Raw genomic sequence first — 9,020 nt, 5'->3', positions numbered from 1 at the left:
ACACTTCTTTTCCGCCTGCTGGGCCGAGTTGCCCCTTGTTGGTCAGCCGCCGCGGGTTCAGCTTCCCGCCTCGAAGGCACCTCCTGCGGAACACCATTGGTATACGGTGGTCAGAGATAAGCATGGATGAGTAATGGTATCAGGACTCCGGTCACAGTTACCTGGGAAACCAGAGATATTCCGGGGTAGTCGGCCGTAATGGCGACCAAAGCATTGTCGTTGCTAAGTTGGTGGAACACCCCATTGATCAGCTCCACCTTTATGTCCGGATCCTCTTCGGAGGCCGGATCGAGGGATCGTTCCGGATCCTCGGGTTGTGGAGCCAGGCTGTGTATATCCTCTATGGCCCAGCGCAGTTCCTGCGTCGAAATCACAAAGTGAGACACTTAACTTTGGGAATATGGATCGGATAGACAAATGTCCGCTTACCCAGCTTCGGGGGTTGTTCATGGAAAATCCATTCAATGGACTAGCATGAAGGAAGTCCTCCTTCTCCCCTTTGTACAGGCCGGACAGGATCTTCACCAGATCGGCGACCGATCCTGGCCCCTTGCGGCCATGACGGGTGGCATCATCCTCCCTGTTGAAATCCCACATGGTGTGGCCCCTATACTGGAGCGGCTGCACCCCTCGCATAATGCATGTGGCCATGACCCCAATCATGGTCAATCTGGAATGAGCCAATAACCTTATTCGGCCCATCAGATATTGGATGTCCCTATCATTCTTCCGTTGAGGGCTCCGCGGGCGCCAACTCAGGCGTTTCTTTAGAGGAGCGTTGCTGAACTCCGGGAGGCCGATCCGAACTGGGTCCGGTAGCGGGGCGTCTTCCATATAAAACCATTCCGAAGGCCAGTCTTCGGACACCTTCTTCGGGGTTCCGGATAGATATCCGGTCCCGGCGATGCGCCATAGTTTGGCTCCGCCCACTTGATATATCGACCCCTCATGAGAATGGGGTACGAGGCAGAATAATCTCTTCCACATCGCAAAATGGGCCTCGACGCCCAAGAACAACTCGCAAAGGGCCAAGAAGCCCGCGATGTGCAGGATGGAGGCAGGCGTAAGGTGGTGAAGCTGGAGCCCATAGAACTCCAGGAGCCCCCGGAGAAACGGATGTATGAGAAATCTGAGTCCTCTTATTAGATGAGGGACGAAGCATACCCGCTCTCCTTTGGAGGGATTGGGGACGCTCTCCGCCTGCTTTCCGCCCTTGTAGGTGGCAAGTCCGGCTCGAACCGAAACCATAAAGGCTGGGGGAAGAAATCCCTCGGCTTGGAGCATCACTAGCTCACTATGTGGGACCGAGCATCTCCCCCAATCTCCTGGCTGAGGGCTGGGAGTGCGAGAGGAGGATCTGCGTCGACTGTCCATGATGGAATGGATTTTTGGTCAGAGGCACTCCGATGAATACTCGTGGAAGGAGGATGGTGTGATTCGGATCTAGATCCTCGCCTCTCTTTATAGGTAGCTCATTCGCGCAGCTGGGGGTAGAATGTAAAAATACCCTGGCTTTTCACATTCGTACGACACGTGGAAGATGGCCATTATTGGACGTGGAAGCCAAGGAGCGCAGCATTTATAAGAAGCCGGACACCATTCGGCGAGTACATGGAATTTGAAGAAGAACCGGCCTTGCAATGCCGAAGACAATATGCGCGCCGGACTCATCGTCATTGAAGCCTGGTTCGGGGGCTACTGAGGGAGTCCTGGACTAGGGGGTGTCCGGATAGCCGAACTATCATCTTTGGCCGGACTCCAAGACTATGAAGATACAAGATTGAAGACTTCGTCCTGTGTCCGGATGGGACTTTCCTTGGCGTAGAGGGCAAGCTTGGCAATACGGATATGTAGATCTCCTACCATTGTAACCGACTCTGTGTAACCCTAGCCCTCTCCGGTGTCTATATAAACCGGAGGGTTTTAGTCCGTAGGACGAACAACAATCATTCCATAGGCTAGCTTCTAGGGTTTAGCCTCCTTGATCTCGTGGTAGATCTACTCTTGTACTACCCATATCATCAATCTTAATCAAGTAGGAGTAGGGTTTTACCTCCACCGAGAGGGCCCGAACCTGGGTAAAAACATCGTGTCCCTTGTCTCCTGTTACCATCCGCCTTGACGCACAGTTCGGGACCCCCTACCCGAGATCCGCCGGTTTTGACACCGACAACCACCGTATCACGCAAATATCCTCTGTTTTCATTTCAAGTTGTTTCTGTTACAGATTTAGAGCAATATGTCGTCTCAGGATTCGGAAGGGAAGAGCTATGTGGCTTATTACCTTGCAGACCCTAAGGTCTACAGGGACTTAGAGTATGGTGACTGGACCACTGAAGAAGAGGAAGACTATGAGCCTAAGGGAAAGGAGGAGACGAGTTCAGACGAAGACGAAGCCCCATTGCCTCAACCTGGGGACATGCATGTGGAGTTTAAAAAGTCAAGCCTCCCTGGTAGAGCAAAGAAACCAAAGATCGAGTTTATCCCTTTTCGTCTCTTGCAGGAAAATAAACAGGAACTATGCAAAAGAATATTAAGCCTTGAGCAAGAGGTCGATGACCTAAAGGAGCAAAATATTATCCTCAAGCGTAAATTGAAGAAGAAAGTCTACATCATCAACAACTCCTACTTCACCACCTCCAAGGACATAATCACATGGGTATGGGCACTCCCCTTGGCAATTGCCAAGCTTGGGGGAGGTGCCCCGGTATCGTATCACCATCACACTCCTATCTTTACCATTTTATTTAGTTTGATCCTTTTAGTAGTATTTTGATCTAGTAGATTAAAGTTTTAGTATCAAGTAGTTTTGAGTTTTGCTTTGTGATCTCTTTCTGTAATCGAGTCTGTGAGCTATCTATAATAAAGATTAGTGTTGAGTCAAGGGCTTTGCTATCTTGCTATGATCTTGAGAAAGTAGAAAGAATAAAAAGTATAATAGAGTTCATATTAATCTTATGGATAGTAATGACTTCACACATAAAAAGTATGAGGCATAAAAGTTGTTGAGAGTTGACAAACTTAGTTTTGGTCATCGTTGCAATTAATAGGAAGTAATAAGGAAAGAGAGGTTTCACATACAAATATACTATCTTGGACATCTTTTATGATTGTGAAGGACTCATTAAGTATGACATGCTAAAATAGTTGATGTTGGACAAGGAAGACAACGTAATGGTTTATGTTTTCTCACATCTCAGTTAAAGTATATTTCCATTGATCTTCCCAACATGTTGAGTTTGCCTTTCCCCCTCATGCTAGAAAAATTCCTTGCACCAAGTAGAGATACTACTTGTGCTTCCAAATATCCTTAAACCCAGTTTTTGCCATGAGAGTCCACCATACCTACCTATGGATTGAGTAAGAATCTTCAAGTATGCTGTCATGTTGCAGGCAATAAAAATTGCTCTCTAAATATGTATGACTTATTAGTGCAGAGAAAATAAGCTTTATACGATCTTGTTATGGAAGCAATAAAAGCGACGGACTGCATAATAAAGGTTCATATACAAGTGGCAATATAAAGTGGCGTTCTTTTGCATTAAGATTTTATGCATCCAACCCTAAAAGCACATGACAACCTCTGCTTCCCTCTGCAAAGGGCCTATCTTTTACCTTATGTTTTTACTTTATGCTTGAGTCAAGGTGATCTTCACCTTTCCCTTTTCCATTTTATCCTTTGGCAAGCTCCTCGTGTTTGAAAGATCATGATATATATATCCAATTGGATGTAAGTTAGCATGAATTATTATTGTTGACATCACCTAAAGGTGAATACGTTGGGAGGCAACACAATAAGCCCCTATCTTTCTCAGTGTCCGGTTGAAACTCCATAACCACAAGTACTGCGTGAGTGTTAGCAATTGTAGAAGACTACATGATAGTTGAGTATGTGGGCTTGCTGAAAAGCTCTAGTCTTGACTCTTTCTGATGTTATGATAAATTGCAATTGCTTCAATGACTGAGATTATAGTTTGTTAGTTCCCAATGAAGTTTCTGAACCATACTTGACATTGTGAATTAATTATTATTTGAGCATAAGAAATCATATGATAAAATCTATATATGTTGTTGTTATAAGAATGATCATGATGTCCTCATGTCTGTATTTTATTTTTTATCGTCACCTCTATCTCTAAACATGTGGACATATTTTTCGATTTCGGCTTCCGCTTGAGGACAAGCGAGGTCTAAGCTTGGGGGAGTTGATACGTCCATTTTGCATCATGCTTTTATATCAATATTTATTGCATTATGGGCTGTTATTACACATTATATCTCAATACTTATGGCTATTCTCTCTTATTTTACAAGGTTTACCATGAAGAGGGGGAATGCCGGCAGTTGGAATTCTTGCTGGAAATGAGTAAATATTGGAAACCTATTCTGCACAACTCCAAAAATCCTGAAACTCCACAGACGTCAGTTTTGGAATTAATAAGAATTATTGAGTGAAGAAAATACCAGAGGGGGCCCACACCCTGGCCAGGAGGGTGGGGGCGCGCCCACCCCTACTGGGCACACCCCTATCTCCTGGGCCCCCTGGTGGCCGTCCGGTGCCCATCTTCTGCTATATGAAGACTTTTACCCTGGAAAAAATCAGAAGCAAGCTTACGGGACGAAACTTCGCCGCCACGAGGCGTAATCTTGGCGGAACCAATCTAGAGCTCCGGCAGAGCTGTTCTGCCGGGGAAACTTCCCTCCGGGAGGGGGAAATCATCACCATCGTCATCACCAACGATTCTCTTATCGGGAGGGGGTCAATCTCCATCAACATCTTCACCAACACCATCTCCTCTCAAAACCCTAGTTCATCTCTTGTATCCAATCTTGTATAAAAACCACAAATTGGTACCTGTGGGTTGCTAGTAGTGTTGATTGCTCCTTGTAGTTGATGCTAATTGGTTTACTTGGTGGAAGATCATATGTTCAGATCCTTAATGCATATTACTCCTCCTCTGATTATAAACATGAATATGCTTTGTGAGTAGTTACGTTTGTTCCTAAGGACATGGGTGAAGTCTTGCTATTAGTAGTGATGTGAATTTGGTATTCGTTCGATATTTTGATGAGATGTATATTGTCTTTCCTCTAGTGGTGTTATGTGAACATCGACTACATGACACTTCACCATTGTTTGGGCCTAGAGGAAGGCATTGGGAAGTAATAAGTAGATGATGGGTTGCTAGAGTGACAGAAGCTTAAACCCTAGTTTATGCGTTGCTTCGTAAAGGGCTGATTTGGATCCATATGTCTAATGTTGTGGTTAGGTTTACCTTAATACTTATTTTGTAGTTGCGGATGCTTGCAATAAGGGTTAATCATAAGTGGGATGCTTGTCCAAGTAAGGGCAGTACCCAAGCACCGGTCCACCCACATATCAAATTATCAAAGTACCGAACGCAAATCATATGAGCGTGATGAAAATTAGCTTGACGATAATTCCCATGTGTCCTCGAGAGCTCTTTTCTCATTATAAGAAATTGTCCAGGCTTGTCCTTTGCTACAAAAAGGATTGGGCCACCTTACTGCACTTTATTTACTTTCATTGCTTGTTACTCGTTACAATTTATCTTATCACAAAACTATCTGTTACCTACAATTTCAGTGCTTGCAGAGAAAACCTTACTGAAAACCGCTTGTCATTTCCTTCTGCTCCTTGTTGGGTTCGACACTCTTACTTATCGAAAGGACTACGATAGATCCCTCATACTTGTGGGTCATCAACTACTACAACAGAAAGTACAAGTGTGCATAAGCACCTAGGTGGAAGGATGTCTGCATAACTACCTAGTAGACAACATATGTGCCGCACTAAGCCATATATTGACTTTCTCAGACACTCTTATCTTGTACATCTAAATCTGAATGAGGATTTGCGGGTTCAGCCACAACCATCCGTCAAAACACAACATAGGGATGCAGATGATAATTTATATCCTTGATCTAGATGATATCTATAGATACTGGAGCATCATGTTTTACCAACATTAAGTTTGATTTCATGGAATATTCATGCTGGTGGAAGCACTTCATTTTCAACAAACTGCAGAAGGAAAATCTGGGTCAGAGGCGTCCATGGGGTGGCATGAGAGTGACAGTTAGTGTTGATGCTAGAGCTAACATTGACTAAATGTAGTAGGTCAAAACAAAATTGAGCTATTGAACATACATCAGAACTGACCTGCAAGTTTATGGACTAAACTAAAGTTATCTCTGTAGTAGGAGAAAAACTTATACAAAATGTGCTACAAAAATATCATATTTGTTTAAAACCATATAAACAGAATCTGTATAAGGATATGAGAAGACATGTAGAAAGCAACATAGTACTAAGATGACTATGCTTCGTCACAGATCCAAGAAAGACGTCGACATGAAAGTCAATCTATAATAATTTACTCGTAGACATTATGTGTAATTTAGACATAGATCTATTCGAGTCCAAAAAGAATAGTGATGAACATCGATGCTGTCATAATTTTAATCACAATATCTGTTTAAAAGATTTGCCGCTTATACAAAAAAACAAACAAATATAACATGGTTCTTTATAAATAAAAAAACTTAGAAATATTGCTTCCAAAGATGACTCCCTCATTATGAGAATCATTGTGAAGCTGCCTTCAAGTAAACTATGATGACAAGGGGCTTTCAACCAAGAACCAGAATTCAAGTAAAATCTCTGCAGCAAACATCATTGATAGTAGAAAAAGAGGCACCAACTTGTGTGCATCTCCAAGATGTTATAGAACTGTAATATCAAATTGTGTGCATCTCCAAGGTGTTGCACTACAACAAAAAAGAGATCAATGCACCCATTTATCATACTTGCACAAGTTTTAGTTTGTAATCACAATAGTGAAACATGCTAGTCCCTAATGACCTTTTCCCACTGACTGTATGTAATGCCATAGAAATGATTCATCATAACTCATAAGCATGAAGTATAAATACACTCCCAGTCTGCAAGCATCACAAGAATACAATATGATCATCACCATGACTAACTCTGCCTCTCGTTGCACTGATAAATGGAGAAGAGAGTACAAAGATGAATCTTCTGGCGGTGGGCACAACCAATTTTGCTTCTCCGTAGGACATCAAACTAACCAAGCTTACAATGTCGTTCCCCTATAGGATTTAACAGGATATAAGACATAGAACAACACATGCTCTCTTGCACCTCGCATTGCAAGATGGTAAAAAAATGAACTGGACAAATGGACGTAATATAGTGTTAGATGAACCAAACCTGCATTTCAAGACACAAGAAAATCGAGGTTGATGAGTCCGATCCTTTTCACCGTAATATTCAGAAGCAGCAACATCCAGTCCAATGACCAACCGTCACACATGAATTAGTACACAAGGGCTGAATCATGAACTATGTATAGACAAAAAAAATCTTCTAGTGTAACCAGCCTTAGCTACAGCTGCCTTCAACAATACAAGAATCAAGATGCTCTTTATTTTTTTGCACGAGTATAAATAAAAAAGAAATCACATATGAGTATTTGGAAAGCGTTGTGAACTCAATAGTCCCATAATACATAGTATAAACAGAACCACCAGATTCACCGGATCCAAGAGTAGCCACCATATTTTACGATGTCAAGTAACCCAAATTCGTGTTCAACTACCATGCAATAGTACACATATAATGCAAAAGTGAAATGCATGTAATTATGGCAACAGTAAGAGGATACAATGCTCACTGAACCGGTGAGTTGGTCGCATCAGGGAAGTTGGTGTCTGAACCATGGTGTGCAGTTCCTCCAGTGCCCTATCAGCCATTGTGCCTTGGTACTTCAAACCTACAAATAATAATTCGGCAAATATCACAGATATCTTATGCATGTCAGGGAATGGAAACAAATTGGGGGCCGGCTGTGTGAATGGAGTTTAGGAAGATGTCTACTGCCATTGTTGGTAAATCTCCAAGTACTGTTAGTGTCAGCGAGAATGGCTGGTACTATATAATGGTGCTGAGATTTGAACAGCAACAACTACAACAAACGAATGACACATACACAAACTAAAATTCAAATAAGTTTGGAAGTACTTCTGTCTATCTCAAACTGAAAAGGAAAAGGACGACAGTGAGTTTGCTTCAGTGCAGACTGCTCGGCAAGCTCGGACAAGTGCATGCGGAGCTTGCACCACCAGCGACAGAGATTGAGCGCGGACAACAAACGCAAAAGCAAACAGAGGTGAAAATAACCCCTGCACACAGAGCAACTGGATGTCGCCTCGGGAGCCCCTGTAACAATGGGATGTGTTCCACATTTCCACCAGAGCCACCTCAAATTGACCCCAATCGCAAGGGGCCTGACGTTGCCGCTAGGACCTCACGCCATCCGGGAGATCGACGTCGTGCGAACGCCATTGGATCGGACCGGGAGGAGGGGTGGAGAGGTCCGGATCCAGCAGCAAGGACCGGATCGGCAGCATGGCGGCTGCAGCCACCTCTCCTGAATGCCATAGAGTGAATCCCCGCCGTGGAGGAAGAGCTGTGCGGGGCTGACAGTGAGGAGTGGAGAGGAGGAGAGAGATCAACGGACCTGGGGCAGTGTGTGACGGCGGCGACCTGGAGGAGGCGGTGCGTGACGGCGGCGACCTGGAGGCGGCGGCGACCTCGTTCCCCGGCGGCTGCGGCGGCTCCTCTCGGGACTGGGGCGTCTCCTCCCGGCGGCGGCGGCGGCTCCTCTCGGGGCTGGAGGCTGAGATGAAACAGATCGAGATTTAGGGAGCCTCGTTGGCTGTTTGTTTTACGTACGTGGTGAGATACAAAAGAAAAACCAAACCAAAAAAACCTAAAAAAAAGAACAAAATTGGTGGGACGAAAATTGACCGGCGGAGACTATCAATTGCTCTATTAGGAGTAGAGACTGTAAATACCAAGGAGGGCAACTCCGACTCGGATCATTAATCCATTGTATCCCTATTTATAGTAATCCTACCTGGACAAGAGTGTGTCCTTTCTCCCTATACAAATGGCGCTTCTTTTTAGTGGACGG

At 44.2% G+C, this 9,020-nt stretch overlaps 1 long non-coding RNA gene across 2 annotated transcripts; it reads right to left on the bottom strand.

Annotated features, from left to right (window-relative positions):
• Window positions 1-6,904: 6,904 nt before the first annotated feature.
• On the bottom strand, window positions 6,905-8,750 carry LOC119276185. Of its 2 annotated transcripts, XR_005136404.1 has the most exons (3): window positions 8,565-8,750; window positions 7,256-7,817; window positions 6,905-7,134 (listed from the first exon to the last, which is right to left on the bottom strand). It is a non-coding gene; the product is annotated as an uncharacterized LOC119276185 (long non-coding RNA). The 2 variants fall into 2 exon arrangements; XR_005136403.1 differs by having other exon boundaries at window positions 7,256-8,750.
• Between the last annotated feature and the right edge of the window lie 270 nt (window positions 8,751-9,020).

This window comes from Triticum dicoccoides, chromosome 3B (assembly GCF_002162155.2).
Source record: "Triticum dicoccoides isolate Atlit2015 ecotype Zavitan chromosome 3B, WEW_v2.0, whole genome shotgun sequence".
Classification (NCBI taxonomy): Eukaryota; Viridiplantae; Streptophyta; class Magnoliopsida; order Poales; family Poaceae; genus Triticum; species Triticum dicoccoides.
This window is presented reverse-complemented; position numbering and strand designations above follow the sequence as displayed.